The 26,664-nt window shown below is 35.0% G+C and overlaps 1 pseudogene; it reads right to left on the reverse strand.

Moving 5' to 3' along the window:
• LOC149531386 (putative beta-1,3-galactosyltransferase 2) overlaps positions 1 to 18,468 on the reverse strand; it is a 121,302-nt pseudogene extending 102,834 nt beyond the window's left edge.
• Between the last annotated feature and the right edge of the window lie 8,196 nt (positions 18,469 to 26,664).

Raw genomic sequence — 26,664 nt, forward strand, 5'->3', positions numbered from 1 at the left:
TTTTATTTGGACATCTAGACCTTGAATAACTGATTCACCCCCCCCTCTCAGTTATTCTAAAAGAATTCCAACATGATCGTCTAAGAAAAACCTTAAACCTATGAAGGTTGAGGATAAAAAATAAAAAATATTAAGGTGGTTATCTCTTCTGATGATGAGTATCATGAGAAGGAAGAGGATATGAACACTGATAAGGATGAGCCTAAGAACCAAAAGAAAGGGTAGATCTTCATGTCCACTATGTTAAAGAACACAAATTTCAAGAAGGCTACTCCTAATCTAATTGGTGACGATGGGAAAGTAGATGCAAAAGAGGTTTTGTCGAGATCCCCCAAGGCTCCTACTATGGAATATACCTCTTCTCCCCCACACAAGGATATTCTCCTTTGAAAGGAGGTTATTTCATGGAAGGATGTTGATCTGAGTAAGGTTAAGTTTGCTATTTCAAAGCCAAATATGAATCTAGAAGTTAGGATAGAAGGGACCGGTCTTGATTATCTCACATATCTTATTGATCCTTCTATGCTCATCATGAGTGACTCTAGTAGAGAGTTCAATACAAATGTCCTCTTAAGTGCAAGGACTAGTATGATGGACTATTTAAGGTCCATAATTTTTTTTTTCCATGCAATCAAAGAAGTGACCTTGAGGATGAGATATCTTGAGAGAAAGGTTAACAACTATGAGGATGCAACCAAAGATAGTGGTGGGGATGTTGGTGTTATCTCATCTATAGAGATAGTGCAAAAGAAGGATAATATTAGTTTTGTTGTATACGTTGTTGTTTTTGATAACTTAGAAGATAAAGTCTTGGATTTGTATGGTAGGGGTTCCAACTTGAAATCTTCTCTAAAAAGGATTGCTAAGAAGAGCTACAAGATCCTAAAATGTTCTAATGAGAACATCAATATTCTCACTAGTAAGCTAGAGTGATCTACTGATGACATGACAATTATCAAAATCATGGAAGTCAAGGAGGTAAATAATAACAACTAAGATGGACATAGTAAGAGAACCAAATATAACACTGGAAAGATGGCTTCCTTTTCTACTAAAGAGGTTAAGGATATCAAGAAAGTGATGGAAAAGATGGACAAGCTTGAGCTAGAGGTTGTAGAGCTTCTATAGTAGCTTGGCTACTTATGTTTTGATATGTGTGCTTAGTTGGTTTCTATCCTAGGTGTGTTTTCTTCTAGGTTCTATCCTTTTTTGTTGTCCTTCTCTCGATTGGATTTTTGTTGTTAGCTAGCCTTTTTTGTTGTGGTCCAATTGTATAGTTCGGGCTTTAATATTTCAAGTCTTATGCTTCTTATGTAAAAGGGTTTCAGGAGCCCTTCAAAACCTATTTTCTTATAATAAAAAACTTCATTAAACCTTTCAAATTTTCTTACGTCAGTCTTATACCATTATGGTATATCACTTTCAAGCTTCAAAAGTGCATCCCTACAACCAAAAGTAAAGATGACTATTCAAATTTTGCAAAATGCAAAAATTTGTACAAGTTACATTTTGCAACATCCCACCAAAACTACCTATGACCTTAAATAACATGACCATTTTTCCTCCAAACATGCCAAGAACTTATTTATTTCACCACATGATAAAATTTTCCTTTAACTAACACTTTGACCAAGGTTAACTTTGTTTGACCAATGAAAACCAATGCTTTATTGTAACCCACACATGACCAAATGACTACAAATCGTCAAATGAACTTAGCATACTCATAACATGTTTTGAAATTACCTAATTGATCACACATCAAAATTTGAAAGGAAATTCTTACGATCATTTATGATGCACATGCATGATACTCCTCATGACATGAAAACTCAAGTCCCTTGAGTTTCCAAATTTTGTAACATGACTCCATGCTTAATTATATCAACTTCTAAAATCCATACAACCTCCACCTATCAAAGCCTCTATCATTTAACTAGGTAATTTTTGTGGTTCTACAACACGTGCCCCTTTTTTGACTTTGGAAATTGGGAAGCCCTCTTTTTTTACTCAAATTTTGTTTTCCTTAGAATAGGGTATCTTCCAATGTGTGTCGAGGAGAAATTTTTTTCTAGTTTGGGTTTAGGAGTCTGGGCACTTAGCATCATTTTTACTCTCTAGCACCAATATATTGATGTTTATCTTTTGTAGGTCATCATGGAATCCTCATCATCCATAGTAGCAAAGATTACCATGGTATTGCATGTGTATATTCAACATGGGTGCCTTGTAATTTTAGATAGAAGAAGCTGAAGGAAATCAAGTCCATGACAATTTTGGACTATAAAGAGGGCATAAATCATCAAAAAGATTGGAATTAACTACACAAGAGTGGTCCTAGACCTCATTTGAGAAAAACCTTGAAATCATTTTCAAACATGGGAACTTTAATTTTTTGGCGTATTAAGCACCTTGTGTAACTCCTTGAAGGTGTGCTAAGTTTGAAGGTGTACTAGTGCACTTTTTGAAGTTTTGGTGGTAGACATTTTATCTCCAAAGGTGTGCATGTGTGAAGGTTCATAAGTGTGCAATTTATAGATTTGGTGAATGAATTATATCTAAAGGTACACAAGTGTGCATATCCAAAATATCCAGAGGTCCCAAAGATTACCATTGCTTCCTTGTCTTCTGTGGTAGCTAAGATCATACTCAAACTTGTGACATTTCAATTCCAAGGAGTGTCCAAAAAGTCACACTTCATGGATTTCCACTCAGAAGTGAGAGATACCAAAAGTTGCTAAATGTTATAAAAGAGAAGAACTAGATAAGATTGATGATTGAATTGAGAATATACTATCCAATAGTAAGGTCATGTTATCTATGTATGAAGATATCCAAGATATAAAGAGAGCACATGTCTAACTATTAGAAGTGGATAAGTACTATAGTGCAACTAGCTTAGAGGTTTTTGATGATGACTCCAAAATGCAAATATGCTCAATGAAAAAAATTGTACAATAATTCAAACATCATTTGAAGTAGTATCCTCTAAGGAGACACTAAAGGAGTTGGACTTTAAGCTAGTTGAGTTTGCAGAAGCAAGGCAAGAAGTTCATGACTTTCATAAGGATGTGAGGGAAAAATATGAAGCTTTAGACTTGTCATACCCTCAAAAAATGACCTTTTCCATCCAAAAGTTCAAAGGGGAACATCAAAATATCATTTTGGTTGAAGGTCAACAAGACGCAAATGTTCGAGACTAAAAATTATAGACTCAAGAAAATTCTCACTTTTGGAAAATTGTGGACTTAGACAAATTCTCGCTTTTGGAAAATTGTGGACTTTGAAAAACTCTCACTTTTTGAAAATTGTGAACTTCAAAAAATATTTCCACTTTTGTCAAATTGTGGACTTAGAAAAATTTTGTCACTTTTGGAAAATTGTAGACATAAAAAACTTCTGTCACTTTTGGAAAATTGTGGACTTCGAAAAATTCTCACTTTTGAAAAATTATGGACGTAGAAAAATTCTATCACTTTTGGAAAGTTATGGACTTCGAAAAATTCTGTCACTTTTTGAAAATTGTGTACTTAGAAAAATTATGTCACTTTTGGAGAATTTTGTACTTCTATCAATTTTGGTCATATCACTTGGAGGTTCTCTTTTGATAGAGGTGCACTTTTCACAAGGTTTTGTACTGACAATTTTGGATCAAAAGTAGTGTGTAAATAGTTAACTTCTAGTTCCATGTTTTTGAGCCTTCCATGCACTAAAAATACATTTTGATGACATTTTAACTCCTAGAAATTCCTAGAGAAGGTTGAGCTTGCATTTTTTAAGCTCCTATGACTCCTAGATCATCCCATGGCTTCTCTCTTCTTATCTTCTTCTTCTTTTATTTTAAGTCATGTAAAATCTCATGCACCCATTAATTGATATAAACAAGGGTGGGGACATGCTTAGCACCATTTAGAGAGCCTGTTTGCATATAATTAGCTTTATTTTATTAGTTTTTAGCATACTATTTTCACTAGAGCAACCCTCACTCCTAACACATAAGAAGGAGAGGGAACATTACAAATACATGGATGTAATATGTACTCATCACAGATATTTTGATATAGTAAAGAATGCTATTGGTGCTCTCATTCTATGTGTAGGATATCTTTTTGGAGTGTGTTTCTTTTTATGAATTTATGTTCATGAATAGTAATGGAGCCAATGGTTTTATTGTGTTATGATAATCATGCGACCTTATAGTTTTGATGTTTTCCATATGTTAACAAATTCCTCTTTTGTGACAAATCGGAGAAAAGACCATTATTGTTTTTGCATAGTATCTTGTCTCATGTGTGTGAATTTCCCATAGCTGCATGATTTGATGAATCATGAAACATCATTCAATTTATATTGAAGTTCCCATTTATTATTGCATTAGTGGAGTTGAGGAATCAATGCTCCTAATTTCATTAGTTTCCTACTAGATTTTTTGATAATTTAACTTGTAGATGGTTGTGGCTTTGGTTTATGTCCATTAGGAATTTCATTTTCAGTAATTTTCTTATATCCCTCATTACTCTATCTTTGATATTTTCTTTTAAATGCATGGTTAAAATAGGAATTCATATAGTTGCACTATCATAAAATTTTATTCATCATAGATTTGAAAAATATAAAAATATAATTTTTTTGGTTACGTTTGTCATGTCTTGCAGAATTAAAAAGTACTAGCAAAGTCCTCCTTATGAACATTCATATTTATCTTCAATTGAGAAAGTTCAGTGGGGGTAAAAAATAACCATTTGAAACCTTTGAGTTGTTCATTGATCATCTTTTCAAGAGAAATTCATAATAATTTATATTATTGGCATCATGAAAAATGACTGCTCAACAAATGTGGCACTAGAAGAAGGGCCTAAAAATCATTCTACTTAAAAGAAAAGTCATTGTTTTATAGTTTTGTGAAATTCATGGTTATATTTTGATAGTTTATTAATAGTCATAAGATGTGCCTATCAAAAGGTGCACTTTTCACTAAGGTGTACATGTTGGAAGGTGCACTTTTTACATAGGTGTGCTAGGATCCATATTGTGCTTCCCTAGAGGTGTACAAACTAGAAGATCTTGATCCATCATCTCCCTTTCAGCAAGCATTAAGGTCTTCTCCTACAAGCAAGAGTTTCTAGACCTCATTCATTTTTGCAAGCCTCACAATGTAAAGGGATGCCTAGGCTCCACCCACTCACATTATAAATTCCATCATCATCATCACCTCTAAATTCTACTTCACCCATTCCCATCATCATGCACCATAGGTTTCTTCAATGCCCAAAGTTCACCATTGAACCTAACTGGTCCATTACATGAATTGGTCAAAAATATTGAAAATTTTTTTCCATTATTAATCTATGGGGAATCATTAAAAACAGAAGATAATATTAAAATTTTCAACGAAATCTATAATGGAAACTAGATTCAACATATAGACATGGTTTGTTGCTTATTCCCTTACACTTTGGGGGAAATAAAAGTCAATTGATACCTCAATCTACCATTAGCATCAATTAGAGATTGGAACTCTTTTGAGAGAAAGTTTTAGGCACAATTAAAGGTCTACATTGATCTAGTTATCCTACATCATTAGTTCAATTCAATTAAGAGGGATCCCCACAAGTCTATTTCATAGTTTAATCATCACTTCTGTAGGATGTATCAAAGAATCAAGTCTCTTTACATTGTACCAAAATAGGATATCATCTAGATCTATTTGGGAACAATAGATTCATTAACTTCTATTTTTCTAAGAAGGCTCCCTCCTAAAGATATTGATACCCTTGAGAAGGCCTTCAAAGAGGCTATTGCATTCATGAAAAAGATAGATCCCCATGGTGGAGGGAACTTTGTTTCTTCCTTTACTTTGAATAATGCAATAGGAAAACAACTATTTATAGCAAGAGCATCTACTACACCCAATCAAATGCCCCTATTGAATCCAGTACCTTTACTGTAATAGATATTCCTACTCCAAGTCCAACAATTACATATTCAAGGTATGAGCCCCAAAAGACTAAATTATTTGAGTAGGAGACTTCTCCACCCACTAAACTCTAGAACAATATGGCTAGTGTGTTTGAGGCCATGAAGAAGATAATGTCTCTTTTATCCAACAAACTCATCAGAGTAAAGTTGAGTTACTCAAGAAACCAAGGCGGTCATCCAAGATAACTTACTTCCCAAAACTATTATTCTCAAAATCAAAGAAAATTTTATGGCCACTACAATAAGATTGATAATGAGAATAACGGTATTATAGGAATGAGTCCAAGTGAAAATGGAAATGATGTTTTAGAACAACCTCCCAAATCATGGAGAAATAACCTTTGCAGTTTAGTGCAATGTTGTTTGAATCATATGATAAATCTATAGGAGAACAAAATGATGAAGATGATCAAGAGGAGTTTTTGTTCCCATTCAATGAAGAGAAGGAGCATGGACACTCTAGGATACATCTATATTGTAGAAATAATAGGATCACACAAAGTTTGAAAAGAAGAGAAGAGCTTCTAATGGGTGAGGTTTCTCTATGGTTATATCCTACTCCTCTAGACATGTACGTCTGTAACACTCCAATGCATTATGAGGATCCAACTAGCATTAGCCCGATAGTTTAGAAGGAATTACATGTAAATGATGAGATTTGTATATGTTTTATTAATAAAATAACAAGAAATTTGAAGTATCTTGGAGAAGATTTAGAATCCAAACATCCTTTTTCTTCTCAATTATTTTTGCCTCCATAAAAGAATTCATTTAGAGTTGGAATGTGCTAGTTTCCAAGATATAATATATAATGTGTTAACATAGATGGTTCATCCTATTGAATTTTTTAGAAATGATGAAATTGATGCAAGTTTTGATGTTTCAATGAGTGTGTATATCATAGAAAATTTTGAGAATGTAGAAAATTCTGAGCTTCCAAATATCTATGAAGTCGTAAAAACTCTCAAAGTTGCAAAAAATGATGCAAATGCACAACATTCTAATTTTTCTAAAAATTTTGAATTAGGAAGTCCTCAAGATGAAGATATAAATCCTTCATACTATGATATTGATCCCCCATTGGATAATGATGAGGTGCCTCTCTTAGAATGAGATATGTCATCAGACAAGATCAATAGAGTGTTTAATTTGGTCTCAATCTTGACTAAGGAAATGTCATTTTGTGGGTATTCTATGCATATATAGGATCATGCAATAATAAATTCATGTAGAATTCATCGATTTGGGTTCTACTCTGAAGTAAGTTGTCCTGATTTCTTGTTAGCCTAGGAAATTGTGATGGAAGGTAAGTGTAATCATGAACACCATTACTCAAGACTTTAGGAAAAAGATTCTTTGATCAATGATATTGACAAATGTTGCAATTCAAAAGACATGTGTGTGATTGAGAATGTTAGTTTGAATGATCTTAAATGGTGTGATCATTTGTTATTTGGGGCTAGTGATAATAATAATGTGGATCATAATTACAATGTTCTATCTTTTGAAGCTTGTTTTAATAGTTATATCATGTCTCCAATGTACATATTGCCTAGTACACATGGATTTGTGTACCATGAGGTAAGACCACTACAAGGAGAAATTGCAATGTGTGAGTGTACTGCTATGGTGGGAGAATCACTAAGTTAGGTGATATCTTCCCATTATCCCTCTCATTTTGACAATTTTGAATTTAAATATGATACGGAAGATAAGGAAACTTGTTTGTGGATTAACCATGATGATGAAGAGTTATCAAAACTTTTGATTTTGTGTGATTTGTGCCCAAAATTTGTGTCTAGGGTGGGTTATTTCTATTGGACATACTGATAAATCTACTGACAACCAACCCATGTTCTTTTTATTCAAGGTTTTTGTTGTATAAGTTTTCTTTTTCTTTCCTTTTGAGTAAAATTAGGTAGGTATTAGTTTTCTTTGAGTTAGTTTTGTTTAGGTTTTGCAACTTCTTGTAAATTTTATTTTTGAGTCTTAGAGTCAGGTTTTGGTTTGTTTTGTCAAATTTTCTCCCAACATATAGTTGATCCCAATTGGTTCTAATTTTTGGAAGAGATATTTCTTAGTCAATGCACTCAAGGGTTAAATCTTACAAAAAACTTCATATAGATACCACCGAAGGAAACGTAGGTCTTTGGTTATCAAGCTCAAATCCAAAGTTTATTATTTTTACTACTCTACACATCTAAGAGTGATACAAAGGTTTTTCTAAATCCAAGTGAATAGTGATTAAGATTCATCTAAGTTGATTTATAAGAGTGATTGTGATTTTTCAAAGCCTCTCCATGTTGCTTCTTAGTGTGTGAGTTTCCCAAAATCCAAAAAGAGGAGTTCACATAATAAGAGTCAAAGGATAAAAAAGAGATCAAGAAAGTTCAAATGCTCCAATGTTAGAGTCTAAGAATTGCTTAAGAAAATTGAGAAGGAAAAGGAAAGAAAGAAAAAAGAAAAGAAAAGATAATGTAAGGTAGCACAGCTTGATCATTGCCTCATATACACAAAAGGTTCAAAGTGAAATCAAATGGGAAATGTGTGAGATCTCTAAAATTATAAATATTACACAAAAAAGGGGAGAGTTAAAAGGTGATGTATTAAAAGAGCCCTTAGAATAGATTCTCACATCTAGGAAAGAGTGACATAAATGGGTTTCTTGAATATTATCAAAGATCTTGCTAATTGGTCTTGGTGGAGCAATTTGTTTGGTTAATTCCATTAACGAACGAGACCTCAGCTTGCTAACTAGCTTCACAGCGGTTCCCCTTCCCAGCCAGCTTCTTAGAGGGACTATGGCCTCCTAGGCCATGGAAGTTTGTGGCAATAACAGGTCTGTGATGCCCTTAGATGTTTTGGGCCACATGCGCACTACACTGATGCAACCAATGAGTTTCTCTTGTTGGAAATATGGAAAGTTAGATGTCTGAAGTATTGTCATTTATGGAAACATGTATTTAGTATTTTATTTATGCAATAATAGTTAGAAATTTTTTTAAGTGTTAGACAGATTGCAGTAGTACAGTGACAGATACAAAAAGTACAAATTACTGAGTTTGAGTTTGGACATGTGTAGCTAAGGATCAATAGATGACAATGTGGTGATGATGTATATCAATGTATAGACCTGTATGGATGGTATAGTGCAAGTTATAGTCAAGATACCAAATCAGGTATTTAATAGAACATAACAGAGCATATTAGAGAATTGGATCATTCAACTTAAGGAAATTTTTTGTGACAAAATAATTACTAAGTCATGATGGTTCGACATCCTAGATTTTTACCCAAATTCATTTTTATATTTGGTCAAGTGCATGAAAGCATTAAGGCTAACTAAGCAAAAATTTATTAATTTGTGAGATATAAGTAAAGATCATATCTTGTGTTGATGTGATGTGATGTTGTGTGATGTAATGTGAATGATTGAGAAGAAAGTTTAAATGATATGTGAACCTTATGTGATGCAAAATCTGATTTATGATCAAAGAAAGTGTGAGATACAATCGTAAGACAATATTGTATGTATACCTACTCTTGTGAAGAACTTAATTGTATATTGCATGTTAGGACAATGGGATCTTCTTTCATACATTGTATTTGATCTACCAACTCCTAATGGGGTTGAAGAAACTCCTAATAGGGTTGAGGCTTTTAACAGGGCCCAGTCCTCTAACAAGGACTCAAGACACTATATATATTTCACATATTCCTAATAGGGTCAATATCCTTAACATGATTCTTTTGTTTAGCGAACCATCATGTGGGTACCATCCCCACTAGGGTTTTCCCTAGTTAAAAAATAATGGTGTTATGAGTTCTCTTTGTGTATGTTTGTATTTAGTGTTCAACATTATTAGTTTACTTTCATATGCAAGTTATAAAGTAATTAAAAATATTGAATTGTGTGAAAAAGTTTGTAGAATAATGATTCACCCCCCCCACCCTAAGTATTATATATTTCTAACAATTGGTATTAGAGCACAATTACTCAAAAGAGGCATAAAAACTTGAGTAAGATCCCTATGGATATGGAATAGTTGAAGAGAAATCTTGAAGAAGCTCTTGAGAAAATTGACCTTTTTATAGAAGAAAGGGACAACCTGAAAAGATAGGTATGAAGATACAAAAGTCTACACTAGTAAAATAAAAGATAAGATAGATGGTCTAAAATCTAAGAAGGAACCAAACAAACAAATTAGTGATAGTGATGAAGTAGAAATTTTGATGAAAGAAAATGATACTTTGAAGCATGAGTTGAAAATTTTTGAACTTAAGTTGAGTTTTAAGAAAGATGACAATAAGATTGAACCTAATATGAAATCTCAGAATGTAGACCTTAGATCCCAGTTGAGTTCAGTAACATTTGAATTAGATTCTATCAAGATTGAGCATGTAGAATTAGAAAAGTACAATACCATTATGAAAGAAGAATTGACACAAGATAAGAAACAATTAGAGAAACTTTATTCCAGTAGTGATAAAATTGATGAAAAAATATTTCACCAGAGACCTTTATATGACAAGACATGTTTTGGATATCTTATTGGAGAAAAGTCAAGAAAGAAAGTTGAAATTAGGAAAGAATCATATCCAGTTGTTGAATCCCTTAAAGAAAGTGATCAAAGTAAGATTGAATTAGAAGTATCTAAGGAAGACGTTGATTTATCAATAAAACATGATGAACCAAAGGAAATAGAGCAAGTTGATAAACCCAAGCAAGATGAACCATCCAAGGAAGTTAAATATGAATTCAAAGTTAGATGTTTCAAATGAAATGAAGTTGGTCATATGAAAAGACATTGCACATGAAATTCTTTTAAACCTATTACTAATTTCTATTGTTATAATTGTCATGGTTATGGACATAAAGAAGTAGATTGAAAGAAACCTAAGTTAAATAATAATAATGGGAATAGTATAATGTTTAGGAATATTAATTCTATAGCAAATGGAAAAAGAAGATCACAAAGAAGATCTAATGATGGAGAAATATCTAATAGAGAAAGGAAACATGTTGCATGTTACAAGTGTAACAATCCTAGACATATTGCAAGGAATTGCAGAGCACCTAAAAATTAGAATGGAACCAATCAGAGAAGAAATGTACCTATATGTCAATTATGTAATAACTTTGGATAGAAGGAACAATAATAGGAATGACAGAAGGAATGATAATTACAATGATAATAGTTAGAAAGAAGCAGTAAAAGAGCATGTTGATGAATTTAAAGTAGTTGTGAAAGCTAAGGATCTAGAAAGTTCTTATATAGTTTTGGAGGAACAATATTTTGATGCACTTGATGAGAAATTGAAGTCAAAAATTGTTTGTGATTCATCCTATCTGAATTAAGCATCTCTAGTAGAGGTAGAGCGTCAGTTGATCAAAAATAATTTTGGGAGGTGAATTAGAAGTTGCACAGTTGACAAAAGGAAGAAGACATGGAGTGGAAGCTATGGTCAAGTGCACAAGCATTTGGGTGATTGCAGTAAGTCATACGAAAGAAAACAAGTTTATTGGTAATCAGTGACAACTTTTTGAAGAAGAAGTGGATGCACATTTAATGTGGAGTCAAATTTGAAATGATTTAAGGATTATGAGCAAGATTGTGAGTACCATTTGACCATGCAAAGAGTTTGGATAAATTAGTGAGCGATTTGACAATGAACTTAAGTGTGAAGAAAGGCATTTGAAGTGCAAAGTTGTAGAAGCCCTAAAAGCAACATTAAAGGTATTTTACAAATATTTTGTTGGGATTTCTAGTATATTTTGTAAGTATCATAGCAAGCCATTTGATATGTGATGTAAGTGATAAACCCAGATACAAGTTCAAGAAACACCCATTTGTTTATCTCATAGATGATTTGTTAGGAGCATTTTCTCAAATCTTGCCAAATGTACTTCACATAGAGGATGTTAGAAGCTACATTCACAATAAATTTGAGAGAATTGGTAATGAGGACATCCATAAGGATTTAGGAGTTATGTGTAATGGTGACTTAACCCTAAAGTCTAAATACACATACATGAATGAGATAAATTTGAGTAAGTATATGTTCTACATGAAATTCAATAATCATTAATGGACCAAAATTGTCCTAAGTAGAGTCCATGGAGAGATGGTTTGGGTAGGTGATGTACCAGTCACATTTTACAATAGCCTAATTCATAAGGTCATAGGTTTAAGGAATGAAGTTTATAATCCAGTGAATGACAATAATGTAAGAAAGATAGTTGAGACAAACTTGTATACTAACTTTGATGGGAGGATATTGAAAGTTGACATGATCCAGGACAAAGGAGTCAAAGTGTTGAGAAAAATTATAGGATATAAAATGAAACACAATTCTAGAGTGAACTCTATGCCAGCAAGATTCATGCTTGAAACATATGTTATGGAAGTTGAGAAAAGGAAAGTAAATATGTGTGAGATTGTCAATATGTAGTTATTAGACAATATTGTGAAACTGAAGAAGGCAAAGAATGTAGTTTTTAGATTTGAGTCTCTATTAAATCACTAATTTTTCTATGCAACTAAGCAATTCCTCGGTATGACAAGTTGGGACAATAATGAATGTTCAATGAAGTTGGTTACATAGTGTTACAGGGAAAGATTAGAAAATGTTAGAGATAGTGACATTGATATTATGATGAAAAAATTTTAATCAGAGATTAAACTGAGATACATAATCCCTCCCTCTATGGTGGAGAAGTATAAAGATGAGATATGTTTCATGGTTCAAACTAATACCACATGTATGGAAGTAGTTGGACCTAGGGTGAGATTCATTGAACCCATGGGATATGAAATGAGTGAAGAACTCATTGAAGGTTATGCACAGATCATTTTGCAGTCAGAGAAGGACACTAAATGTCCTAGATGGGGCACTTATGAGGAAAATATGAGGGAATTTCATTCTAAACTTCATAGCAAGGAGATCAAGAAGAATGTGGAAAAGAAAATATAAACCATTCTTAAGGAATTTGACATGTCAAGGGAAGAATTTAATGAAATCAAAGGGATAGCAATGGAGATGAAAGTCAGTGGGCAGTCTAAGTTGTTAGCAACTACACCTATTACTATTGTAGCACCATCTAAAGGTGTAATAGTTGCAAGACCTATTGCACAAACACCTATTGCATCTTATGTAGTAGCTATGCAAGTGCAACTAGTCAGAGTACATTGTGATCAGAAAAAGAAGCAATCATAGGTTGATACACCTATTGAGTAGAGAAAGTCAAAAAGATTGGTAAAGGTTAAACAAGAACCTACACCACCTTCAAAGAAAAGGGTCAAGAAGACCACCAGTGGACCTAGAAAAAGAAGAAAAACATTTCAAATTAGTGATTTTGAGGAATCAAATGGTGAAACTAAAGACAAGCCAATTGAGAAAGCAGCTAAAGAAGGAAGGATACCAATCAGAAAGAAGGCTTGAAAACTAAAGGTAGAAAACCTAAATATGTAGATTATAAATTATGACAATTTTGTACAATTGAATAAATATTATAGTTTGTATAGTAATATGTGTAGACACCTAAAAACCTTTAGAAAATAAAGTATTTTTATTTTTTGAAAAATTCCTGATGACATCATCATTTATTGATTAATTAATTATTTAATTAATTAATTTATTTTTATGCCATTAAATCCCTTTATCTTAATTAAAAATATTTAATTAAAGAATCTCTCCCAAAAATTTTTAAATCTTATTTAAACATTATTTCCTTATTTATTAATTATTTAATTAATAAATTGACCAAAAAACCCAAAATAAATAAAAACTTTATTTTTTGCCCAAAACTTGGCCAATTTCCTTAAGACCACTAACCTCTTCCAAAATCTTCTAATCCTTCTTTAATTTTGATTAAAGGCTAATCCCATCATTTCCTACCCCTAATCCCAACTCAAAATATTTAATTAAGATTAAATATTAATCCTCATGTTTATTAAAAGAGTTTTAATAAATACCTCCTCAACCCAAACCCTTGAAATAAATAAAACTTTATTTATTTCCTAAAAATCTAATTTATCCTCATCCTAAGAAGTTCTAGACTCTTCTAGAAAGTCTTCATCCTCATCCTAGGAAATTCTAGACTATTCTAGAAAGTCTTTATCCTCATCCAAAGTCTAGACTCTTCTAGAAGATGTCTTTAAACCTAATCCTAATCCCCTCCTAACCTTTTCACATTTCCTAAACATGGGTTAAAACTTACTAACCCAAGCCAAAGTTAACAAATATCTCCTCCTTCACCCACCCTCATTAAATGCCATCCACTTGCCTATCCCTAAGCTAATCCTAAACCATCCTAATCCATCCTCTAATCATTTGCACAAGTCTAAGCAAGCTTAAAACCCTCCTAATCAAGCCCAAGTCAAAATTTTTCTCATCTCCCTCAAAATATCTCAACCATAAAACTTTATGAAGCCCACTAGGCCATAAATGACTCTTCCAAGCCCTTTTATTGCTCTTACAAGCCATTATGAGGGTCTTTATGAAGATTTTATCCCTTGAGCCTCCTTTGTTGATTCATACATCCCCTTTCCTCCATCCTCTCACCCTGTGACATGTGTCACTCCCTGATTGGCTATAAGGAAGCACAATCCATGTGCTCTCCTCTCATACAATCTGAGCCCTCCATGAGCTTTTTCCCATTCTTGCATCTTAGCCCTCAATCCCTCAAGCCTCTTGCCTATAAATTGGATCCTTCCCCTTTGCAAAATAACACAATCCATGAAGTAAAGTCATAATGCCATTTTGAGAAGTCATTTTACATCAAAACCATACACTCACACCCAAATTCCAACTCCATTTAAAGCCCTTTTTGAAGCATAAAGCTTGAGCATACATCCTATCTATTTAGACAAAGCTACTCAACAAGAGAGCTTCTCATTGAGAGAGCCCATAAATGGCTCATATTCTCAATTGAGAGCTCATCTTAGTCTATCTTGAAGTTTATGAATTTTTTTTAGTTTGTAGAAGCTTTATTTAAATTTGGTTTTTATTAGCATACTAACATTGCTCATATACATTTTGGCACGCCCGGTGGGACCCTGCATGGGTCATCTTCATTAGCTTTTCTAGTCAAGTTTTGTATGTCATTTGCTAATTTTGGCTAATTTTGCTTTCTTTTGTGATTGGTCGGATTGTATAAATTGGTTTTGTAGGTCCACATGAGCATGAAGAAGACAAAGGAACTCATAGTCTATCTCATAGTGTTTGCAGATTTTTCAAGCTTATAGGTGGACAAAGCACTTGGAATTCTTCTTCCTCTTCTTGTCTATATTCTTCTTATTCCATCTACTTCTTCTTCTTCTTCTTGTGGGAGATCTTGGCCATTTTTTTGAAGGAAGAAAAATCATACACACTTCTTTTTAGTGCTTAAAATGAACCCCTAAATCATACTTAAATCCATTAAAAACTAAAAATTTACAAAAAAAAAAAACCTTTTAACAAGTGAAACTAAACCAATCCAATCATTTGCATCCTTGCAACATCAAGGTTTTAGATGCATTCATTCAAAGTTAGGAACACTTCATTTTTGGAAATTTAAAAAGAACTTCAAGTTTCCATTTCAAAATGTTCAAAATCAACACTAAGTGCACACTAAAATCTAAATCAAACTCAAAGCATCAATCAAGGATAAAATGAACCTCATTTGCAAATATTTTAAAGTTCTTTTAAAAATCTCATGAAAACTAAGAGTCCTAAATGGTTGCCAAAAATTGTCCTAAAAGCTTTGTTATTTGTTCCAAACAAATGTCTTGTTGCAAAATCTTGAATGTTTCTTAGGTTTTTCATGCATCAAAACAATCTAGGAATATCAGTTTTGGGCTTAAAATATGCAAACTAGAACACAAAATCTTGAATGAAAACCAAAGTCCAAAGAGTCATTTTCACTTTTGAGTCCAAAACAATTTTGAATGATCTAAGGTTAAAACAAAGCACTTCAAAGTTCTTAAAACAACACACAAAATCTCAATCTTGAATGCTCAAAGGAAAAAACTTGAATGTTTAATCACTTGTCTTTGAATGCATGTTGCTAAAATCACTCTTGAGTGCCATGGATTAAAATCAAGTTTGTTTTTTTTATGAATGCATGATTAAAACAACAAATCCAATCTTGAATGCCATAGATTAAATAATCATCTTTTGGGGCATAAAAAGAATCCACATTTTTGAAATCTTCTAAGTTATAAAAACTAATAAAGATGCTTTGAGTAAGTTTGTAGTTGGACTCACCCTCTTTAATCACCCATCAATTTAACCATTGCTTGCAATCTCAATGCCATCTATGGGGATGGGTCTACCTAAGAGGGTGTTAAGTGCTCCACAAAGATCAAACTCCACTCACTTGGGTCTTTAGTGGTTTTTCTAAGTTAGAAAATTCCTTGAATGCACAGTAATCTCACTCACACTTCATTTGGGCATAAAAATTGAACAACTATTGACGTGGAGGGCCTTCGGGCTCACGCTTGGCAATCGAGTTTCACACATCTTTGTTTTGGTCTTAAAACAAACTCACACTCAATCTTGAATTCCTAACAATCAATGAACATTGCATGGTTTGGACGCATTTTCAATGACGCTCGCATTTCTTATGTTGACGATCTCTCGACTTTCATTATGCTGACAATGTTGTCAAATTGGAATGAACATTGTATGCCATGATCACAAGTGTCTTCAATCATAGCTTACAAAATATAAATCATCAATTGGAATAAAGGTGTGTCTTTTAAAGCCCAAGATCATGTATGTGGTCTTGTTTTACACTTTTTAGGAGGCCTGCTTGGGGATTTCATCACCCTTTGGGATGACCTCAACTCCAACGTTCTGATGGAGTATAAAAATTGGGAGGTGAATCCAAAGACACCTTTCTTGGAATCAAGATTTTGTCACTCGGGCTAAGCCTCAAGAAAATTTATACCCTTGAGAAGTGAAAGAGGAGAAGTGAGTTACCGCTCCTCTCGGCTGTGTGACATCTTTTTGGTTTCATCTACGGATTTGGGCCTCATGTACCTTGCATATATCAAGGACTCCCTAGCTATAACAAGTTTCATCCTTGTAGAAAGCTTCCTAGGATGTTGGTGTGTTTGACGTGCTTTCTCCAAAATTTTGTTTGCTTGTTTGTTCATAGCTTTTGAATGAATGTTTGCCAACTTTGGTCAAAATCCCGAAAAAGAAAAAATCTCCCAACTCAAGGCATACTTAGCGTAGTCACTGCCTCATCAGAAAATCATCCAAGCTCCCCCGCTGCAACCGAATCTATCTAGTTCCTTTTTTTAGAACAATCCCAAATCCAAAGTCTCTCCAAATCATCCCCCCAGCCAACTAGCAACCCAGTCCAAAATCACACCCAAGCCTTTAGAGAATTTTTGTCATTTTGTTAGAATTTTCTATCCAATCAATCCAACCAATCCACCAGCCTCACCAAGGTTATCCCTTTGACAGAGCTTTGTCTAGGGTAATCTAGCTTTGTCACTTGTTATCCCTCATCACCTTGAGCTAAAGGTTGGGATCCATAAGTGGTCAATCTCGTGTCATGCCCATAGGATCATTAGTCTATCCTTAAGTTGACACAATCTCCACCAATCCAGCGCATAGGAAAGCAAAACCCTCACCTTTTGACAGCATGCCCTTGAAGTCTTCCATCCTTAGAAAAGCCTAAAATCCCCATCCAATCCTCCTTAGGTTTTTCATGCAGCTTTGACTTTCCCTAGGAAATCTTTGCAAACCCAATCCAAAATCTGAGCTTAATCCAAATCCAACCATGGGCTTCCATGTTCATCCATATGCAAGACCCCATCCCCATCCGACTCATCATGAAAACATGAAATCCCAAACCTATCATGATGTGTTTGATCATATTGTCCTTGCTCTCGCTACATCCTATTCCAATGATGATGAAAATCTTGTTGACTATGACGGGTATCTTGAGAGCCTTAGAGGCCTTCCACCAACCATCCCCCAAAATCCAAGAGTTATTCCAAACTATCTAGTCATGCCATCTGATATCCCAGCTTCTCCTCCATCACCCAATCAACCAAGCTTCCAATCTTCCACCCTCATCACACCAGCTATTCCTATCAATCCACCACCTCCACCTCTAACACACGAGTCTCCAAGGAATCTCCTAGAGGAAATACAAGAAAATCCACCTCCAACAGTCGATAAGCCATGTCATCTAATCCAAACATGTGAAGTAGTCAGTGATGAAGCTTCCCCATCTATAATATCATCCCCATCTCCCATAGATATCATCCCCATACCATCCATCAAATTGCTTAAAATCCTTCCACTTCCCACAAGCGTCAAAATCCCACCACCCATCGAATCGCTCCAAATCCCATCCACATCTCCTCCTCCAAGCATTATCCAAATCCCATATAATGAACCTCATGCATCCACTCCCATCCATTCCTTTCAAGATCTTGTCCAAAAGCATGTTGAAATATCCTCTGACAAAACAGCAGATCCCGCCATCCCACTTATTCCCCTACATGATCCACTTTTACCATCCCCTCCATAGCTAAATCCTACCATCTTACTTACTCCATCTCAAGATCCCTTTCCCTCAGCCCACCCAACTCAAGATTCTATCCTCCTATCTCCTCTGCTTCATGATCATACATCTCCCATAATCCATGATGATAGATCCATCGAAAAAGAACTAATTATCATATCCAAAGCTCCAACTCCTTCAACTAGTAATGGACTCACATCTTGTGTTCCAAATAATGAACATCATATTGAAAAAAGAAATGAAAATGTATTTCTAGATGTTGGTATCCCCACTATTCTTGCATGGTCCCAAGTCCTTCCATCTCCACCCCAAAGTTCCCATCCATCTTATTCCACATCTATTTTGGGCCCTCATCCTACTCCTTATCTCCAACCCTCCATTTTGGGTCCATTGATCCCTTATCTAAATCCCACCCCCTTTCCATCCATTTTGGGTCCTTACATACCTAATATGAATCCTTTATCCCTTGGATTTATTTTGGGACCTACACCTTCCCCATTTCCATCTATTTTGGGCCCATATCCTTCCTTCCCTCCATCCATTTTGGGCAATTATATCCATCCATATCCTATGTTCTAGTCTATCCTTCCATCCCCTCAAATCCACCAGCTAGATCATCAAAGGCACTCACTCTTGAATCCCTTCCAACCTTTAAACCCTATCACTCCATCGATTATCCCTCCATCTCCTCCATGCTCTTGTTCCCATCCCATGGCTAATAGAAGCATATTGGATGCCAAAATACAAAAGCATACATCCAAAAATCCACAAAAATCCAAGTCTCAACATGTCCCTTCTAAAATACATGTTCAAAATAAGAAACATTTAATCCCAATCAAAGAAAAAGTCAAGAGGCCACAAAAGCCCAAGCTAAAAAAGTCAAAAATCATGTGGATACCCAAGATGCTCATAAAAGAAATGCATCTCAAATAAAAATCTCAATTGGTATCCATTCATGCTACTCAAAAAGCCTCATCCATCCATCCTTCATTCAAATCCCCATATAAGCATCCTTCATCCCCCCAATCCACTTTTAGTCCATATGCTTCTTATCCTAAATTTCCCATCCTCCATCTTCCAACTCTACTTTTTGTCCTTATCTTTCTCTTCCTCCATTTTCTCCTCAACCTTGCTCAAAACCATCTTTCCCACTACTTTATCACCTCTCAAGGTGTGTGCCAATGATGATCTTTCCATTTTCCTCATCCATTTACCCACAAGCCTTATGTCTTTGCATCCATTATCTGTCAAACTCCCACCCACCATTCCACTTGTTCAATCCAATCCTTTTTCATCCATCCTACCAACATCTATGAGCCAAAAATAGCTGAAGAAAGCCAAAATCATTCCAGCTAAGTTGAAAGTCAAAAAGTCAAAAAAAAAGTAAAGAAAAATAAAGCATCCACTGGTGAAAACTTGGCAATTTAAGCGCCTTGGACAAGTACCATGACAAAAAGTTGGCAAACAAGCGTCATGTGTAATCTCACCATCCCCAGCTTAGCCTATCACCCTCATTCTTTTGCTCATCTCTTGACATCCAACTCCATCTTCCAATCTATACACCTATCCTCCATCCTCCAGCTTCCATCTCACACTATCCATTGATTTTCTGCAGCTTCAGCCAATCATCCTAGCTATCATCCATCTCCCTAGCACCTTCAGCTTTTCCATCCTAGCTTCAATCCTATCAGATCCATCGTAAGACCTCCTTTTGCATGTCATTTTCTGACTGGGGGCACTATATTCCTTGGAGATCTTGTCTTGTCCATCCTCCCTTGTCATTGGTATCTTGCTCTAGGCTATCCTCATGCAAATCCAATGTCATCTTCTCATTAGCCATTCACTCGAGCACCATCTATCAGCTCAGCTACCACCAACCCTAGAATTATCCCCATCCTTGGTCGTAGATCTATCATCATCATTGGATGCATCCTTGCACATCCATATCTTTCATTATCACCTCATCCTTAGCTTCTACCTCGTGCACCAACTTGAGCCATCCTGCTATCCTATCATCCTGAGCTTTTGCCTGCTTCTAACATATCTTGGTCCATTAGCTTGTACATCCTCTTTAGCTTAATACCATTGTATCTATCCAGCGTTCATGTCAGTTTGTCCTTGATCATCATCTTGCACCCATCGCACATCTTGGTTAGCTATTCCAATGCATCCTTTAGCTAGATTTCCTATCACCAAAGTGTTATCTTTCTTAGTTCAACTTGCCAGACGCATCACTCATCCAAATCCACTAGCTTAGGTGCTCTCCAATAGGTCCTTGCAGGATATAGCTTTCCTCATGTCTGATCTTGGTCCGTTAGTACCTCGTCCTACCCATCTCATTGGCAAACAGTTCTCTTTTGGATTTTCGCTTTCTTTTGATTTGGACTCTTCCCTGTTGGGTCTTGAAATATCTTTTCCAAGCAATCTCCTTGTTCCCTCCTCAAGGTTGCCATGATATTCTATATCATGGTATACTGCGAATGGGGCAATCAGAGCGTAAGGTCTTGATCATGTCTTTTGTTTGTTTTTCTTTTCTGCTTGTGGGTTACCCAGTGTCGGTTCCATGCTGCTTCTTTTAGGAATCATGTGTGATGATGGGGCAATCCTTGCGTGTTTGTTTTGAGTCAGTTCGTCAGTCCTCTGGATAGTTGGTGAAAAGGCCTTGATGTTCTTGGTAACCTTGGCAATTAACCAACAATCCTATAGAAAATCTAGTGCTCAACTACATGGTGGTACTTCTCTTTGAAGTATCCCCCCGCTCAAAAAGCTTCAATGGTTTTCCTTCATGTCCATTATCCCCCATCCATATCCAACATCCATCTCTCCTACCCCATCTTATGCATCAGTATCTCTTTGAATCACTCCTCACCTTTAGCTTTAGGGATCCACAATCCTAGTCTTAGGGATCCACCAATCCAAATCAATCCACCAAGCCTCATCTTTCGAGATCCACAATCCTAGTCCTAGGGATCTCCGAAACCCATCTTCCACCAATTTGACTCTTTGAAATCCTATTGCATCAGCTTTTTAATCCCCTCATCCATCTCCCCATCCTGGATTCCTTTTATAGCGCTCCGCTCCTTCATCCTCTGTAATCTCTGAGATCTTAAGCTTGCTTCCTCTTGTGCCTCCGATTCTCCTTTATCATTCTCCCATAGTGAGAGTTTGAGTTAACTAAACCTCTTCTCTTAAGCCAATCTGAGTCTTCTTGCTCATCTCAGATTCTTGTACTTTTCAAGAAGTTGTCGAGCCTCACTTTCTCTCCCCGCCGCCTTCTTGAGGGGGGGCATCTTGCAGTCCATTCTCTCCTCTTCTGCTCTAGCTTTGAGCATCTTATTTTCTTATCTTTGATGCCATGCCACTTGCGGCATCACATCAAAGAGGGGTAAAATGCATACACCTAAAAACTTTTAGAAAATAAAGTATTTTTATTTTTTGAAAAATTCCTGATGACATCATCATTTATTAATTAATTAATTATTTAATTAATTTCTTTATTTTTATGCCATTAAATCCCTTTATCTTAATTAAAAATATTTAATTAAAGAATCCCTCCCAAAAATGTTTAAATCTTATTTAAACATTATTTCCTTATTTATTAATTATTTAATTAATAAATTGACCAAAAAATCCAAAATAAATAAAAAATTTATTTTTTGCCCAAAACTTGGCCAATTTCCTTAAGACCACTAACCTCTTCCAAAATCTTCTAATCCTTCTTTAATTTTGATTAAAGGCTAATCCCATCATTTCCTACCCCTAATCCCAACTCAAAATATTTAATTAAGATTAAATATTAATCCTCATGTTTATTAAAAAAGTTTTAATAAATATCTCCTCAACCCAAACCCTTGAAATAAATAAAACTTTATTTATTTCCTAAAAATCTAATTTATCCTCATCCTAAGAAGTTTTAGACTCTTCTAGAAAGTCTTCATCCTCATCCTAAGAAATTCTAGACTATTCTAGAAAGTCTTTATCCTCATCCAAAGTCTAGACTCTTCTAGAAGATGTCTTTAAACCTAATCCTAATCCCCTCCTAACCTTGTCACATTCCCTAAACATGGGTTAAAACTTACTAACCCAAGCCAAAGTTAACAAATATCTCCTCCTTCACCCACCCTCATTAAATGTCATCCACTTGCCTATCCCTAAGCTAATCCTAAACCATCCTAATCCATCCTCTAATCATTTGCACAAGTCTAAGCAAGCTTAAAACCATCCTAATCAAGCCCAAGTCGAAATTTCTCTCATCTCCCTCAAAATATCTCAACCATAAAACTTTATGAAGCCCACTAGGCCATAAATGACTCTTCCAAGCACTTTTATTGCTCTTACAAGCCATTATGAGGGTCTTTATGAAGATTTTATCCCTTGAGCCTCCTTTGTTGACTCATCCTTCCCCTTTCCTCCATCCTCTCACCCTATGACATGTGTCACTCCCTGATTGGCTATAAGGAAGCACAATCCATGTGCTCTCCTCTCATGCAATCTGAGCCTTCCATGAGCTTTTTCCCATCCTTGCATCTTAGCCCTCAATCCCTCAAGCCTCTTGCCTATAAATTGGATCCTTCCCCTTTGCAAAATAACACAATCCATGAAGTAAAGTCATAATGCCATTTTAAGAAGCCATTTTACATCAAAACCATACACTCACACCCAAATTCCAACTCCATTTAAAGCCCTTTTTGAAGCATAAAGCTTGAGCATACATCCTATCTATTTAGACAAAGCTAATCAACAAGAGAGCTTCTCATTGAGGGCTCATCTTAGTCTATCTTGAAGTTTATGAATTTTGTTTAGTTTGTAGAAGCTTTATTTAAATTTGGTTTTTATTAGCATACTAACATTGCTCATATACAATATGGATAGAAGATAGCTAGAAGATGCTACTATAAGGAATATATTTTTGAGGAACAAGAGATTTGATAGCATACAAAATAAGATTCCAAAAGATCTCTAGATTAGATTACTTAATAGGAAGAAAAGAGTGGTAGAAGAAGATACTAGACTAAGAGACATCATGATTAGCAAATTTTGTGAAGTGAACACAAAGGAAGATTTGGACAGAGTTTTGAAAGGCATTAAACCCTTGCTAAGGAATAAAAGAAGAGTTATTCATCTTATGGGAGAAAACTACGAAGAATTCAAGAAAGAATCTGAGGAAGCCATAGTGACATATATGACTTCTATGCCTGAGGTGACCAAGGAGAGTGTGGAGCCAAAATTAACAAGCCCAGTGTATGTGGAGGCTAGTACTCCTGTTGATGGTGAAGAAGAAGTTAAAGAAGTGCATTAAACCATTTCACCTCCTTGCATAGTTATTGGTACTAAATCCATGCAAGTGGACATTACACATATAACTGTTGATGTCAAAGAGAATCCATTTACTAAATATGGAACAAACATTGTTAACAATATCACTACCTACTCAAGCTTAGATGAAGAAGATAATACAAAAGTAGAGAAAATTGCAGAAAAGAAAAGGATAGAGGAAAATAAAAGGAAGAAATAGGAAAAGGAGGAAGAAGTTCTATCACCTAAAATCAGTATTTTATAGAGGCTATTGGAGGAGTTTCTTGTAGTTAAGGCCTCCTATGACAAGTTTTACTATATTGACATGAGCATGGTAGAAGTGACATCTTATGCACTTTGTGCACTCATCAATGTATCTAACACAGTCAAGGGAAATTAGAAGAAGGACCTTGAGAGATCTCAACTCAATTTTGTAGATTATTTCTCTAGAATGACAAGCTCATGATCAGCAAGAGGAAACATAGTTTTGTATATAGTTTTTGACACCTTTTCTATTAATGTCAAAGGGGGAGAAATATAAGTAACGAAATTTTTATATGCATAAGGGAAAAGTAAAGAAAATATATATGTATATGTTTGTAAAGAGAAGTATGTATATGTAAGGGGGAGTCTATCTATATAAAATTGAAAGGAGTGATAGGGAATGTAATGATCCATCAAAACATGAATAAAATATTTTCTATTTTGAAGAATTTTTTTGTGTAGTTACCTTTTGTATGACATCATTTTGGGACTCAACCAATTTTCCCAAACATTGCCATCAATTCCAAAGGGGGAAATTGTTGGAAATATGGCTAGTTAGATGTCTAAAGTATTTTTATTTATGGAAACATGTATCTAATATTTCGTTTATGCAATCACTGTTAGAAAATTGTCTAAGTGTTAGACAAATTGTAGCAATATAGAGACAAATACACCATGTACGGATGACTAAGTTCAAGTTAGGACATGTGTGGTTATAGATTGATAGATGACAACATGGTGGTGATGTATGTCAGTGCACAAACCTGTATGGATGGTATGACACAAATTATAGTCAAGATACCAAATCATGTATTTTATAGAACAAAACAAAACATATCAAAGAATTGGATTATACAACTTAAGGAATTATTTTGGGGATAAAATAATTACTATGTCATGATGGGATGACATCCTAGATGTTTACCCAAAGTCATTTTTATATTAGGTCAAGCATGTGAAAGCATTAAGGCCAAGTGAGTAGAGATTTATTAATTTACAAGATATAAGTGAAGATCATATCTTGGGAAAATGTGATGTGATGTGAACAATTAAGAAGAAAGATTAAATGATATAAGAGCCTTATGTGATTCTAAATCTAGTGTATGATCGGAACAAGTGTGAGAGACATGAAAGGAAACTCAGGTACGGAAACAACTTCCTACACTAATCTCTTAAGAGAAGTATGGTGCAAATCCTATTAAAATCTTTTACAGTTACAGATTCAATATCATGTAAAGAACAATATTTCAGCCAACCAAGCATAAAGAAAATAGATAGAGAAAGAAACACATAACACGAAGATTTTTTGATGGGGAAAAAACTTTCGGTAAAACAACTCCACCCCTCCAGAACCTGCACAATGTATTATCTTCAACACAAGGTTACAATACACTTGCAATGCAAGTTCAACAGTGACAATAAAAGACTCTAGTAGCAACTCACAATAGCAACAATACACTTTTTTGCATTGCTTCTCTTCGCAACCCTAAAAATTCTTATAACATGCCCTTCACTTTAGAGCTACTCCCAAAGGTAATTGCATTAGGGTTTTACCATTCTCCAAGAAAATAGGAACCCCAAAAAAATAACCCCACTATTGGGGTAGAGTGTAGAGTACTCAAATTTATTAGTTGCCACATGTCTTCACCTGTCATTGAATCTTCCTGACATAGCTCTTACGTGTCATAGGAATCCGTCATAACTATTTTAGCGATGATCTCCTTATACACAATTCAAGATTCTGACACATCAACATTATTTGCAAGAAATACATTTTACAAAATAAATAATAAGAATAGGAATTATCCAAGGTTGAGACACCTTATTCCTAACATTCTCCCACTTTTTGAACACCTTGTAAGAGCAATAGGAACATAATAGGAACTAACCGCTATAGGCCAAAAGGCCCATAGACTTCGAACACCATCTGAACTTTTCAGTGCCCACTGGTTCCGTTAATGCATTTGCAAAATTCTTCATAGTATCTACCTTCTCCAAATTTACCTTTCCATCTTCCACCATATCTCTCACAAAGTGAAACTGCACATCAATGTGGTTTGCTCCGTCATGGAAAGTTGGATTCTTCGCAAGGCAAATAGCGCTCTAATTGTCACACCAAATAGTAATCTATTCTACATCAACACCAACATCAAAACACAATCTCTTAAGCCAAATGGCTTCCTTACAAGCATGAGTAGCAGCCATTTACTCAACTTCTGTAGTGGACAAAGCAACCACAGGTTGTCGCTTGCTCATCCAATTGATGGCACCACCAAACATAGTGAATACATAAGCATTGGTGGATCTCTTGCGGTCAATATCACCTGCCCAATGTAAATACACAAACTAATGAATACAAAATGAATGCCAAAATTCACAAGAGTTACCATGATAACATATGGATTAATTTGATGTACCCCTCAAATATCTAAATACTCACTTAACTGCATCCCAATGTACCCGTCTAGGATTAGCCATAAACTGACTCAGGGCTCCCACTGCTTGGGCAATGTCTAGTCTAGTACAAACCATAGCATACATAAGACTACCAACTGCACTAGCATAAGGTACTCTACTCATGTCCTCTACCTCACTAG

This window comes from Cupressus sempervirens, chromosome 11 (genome assembly GCF_028749045.1).
Source record: "Cupressus sempervirens isolate cs-2001-9-10 chromosome 11, ASM2874904v1, whole genome shotgun sequence".
NCBI lineage: Eukaryota > Viridiplantae > Streptophyta > Pinopsida > Cupressales > Cupressaceae > Cupressus > Cupressus sempervirens.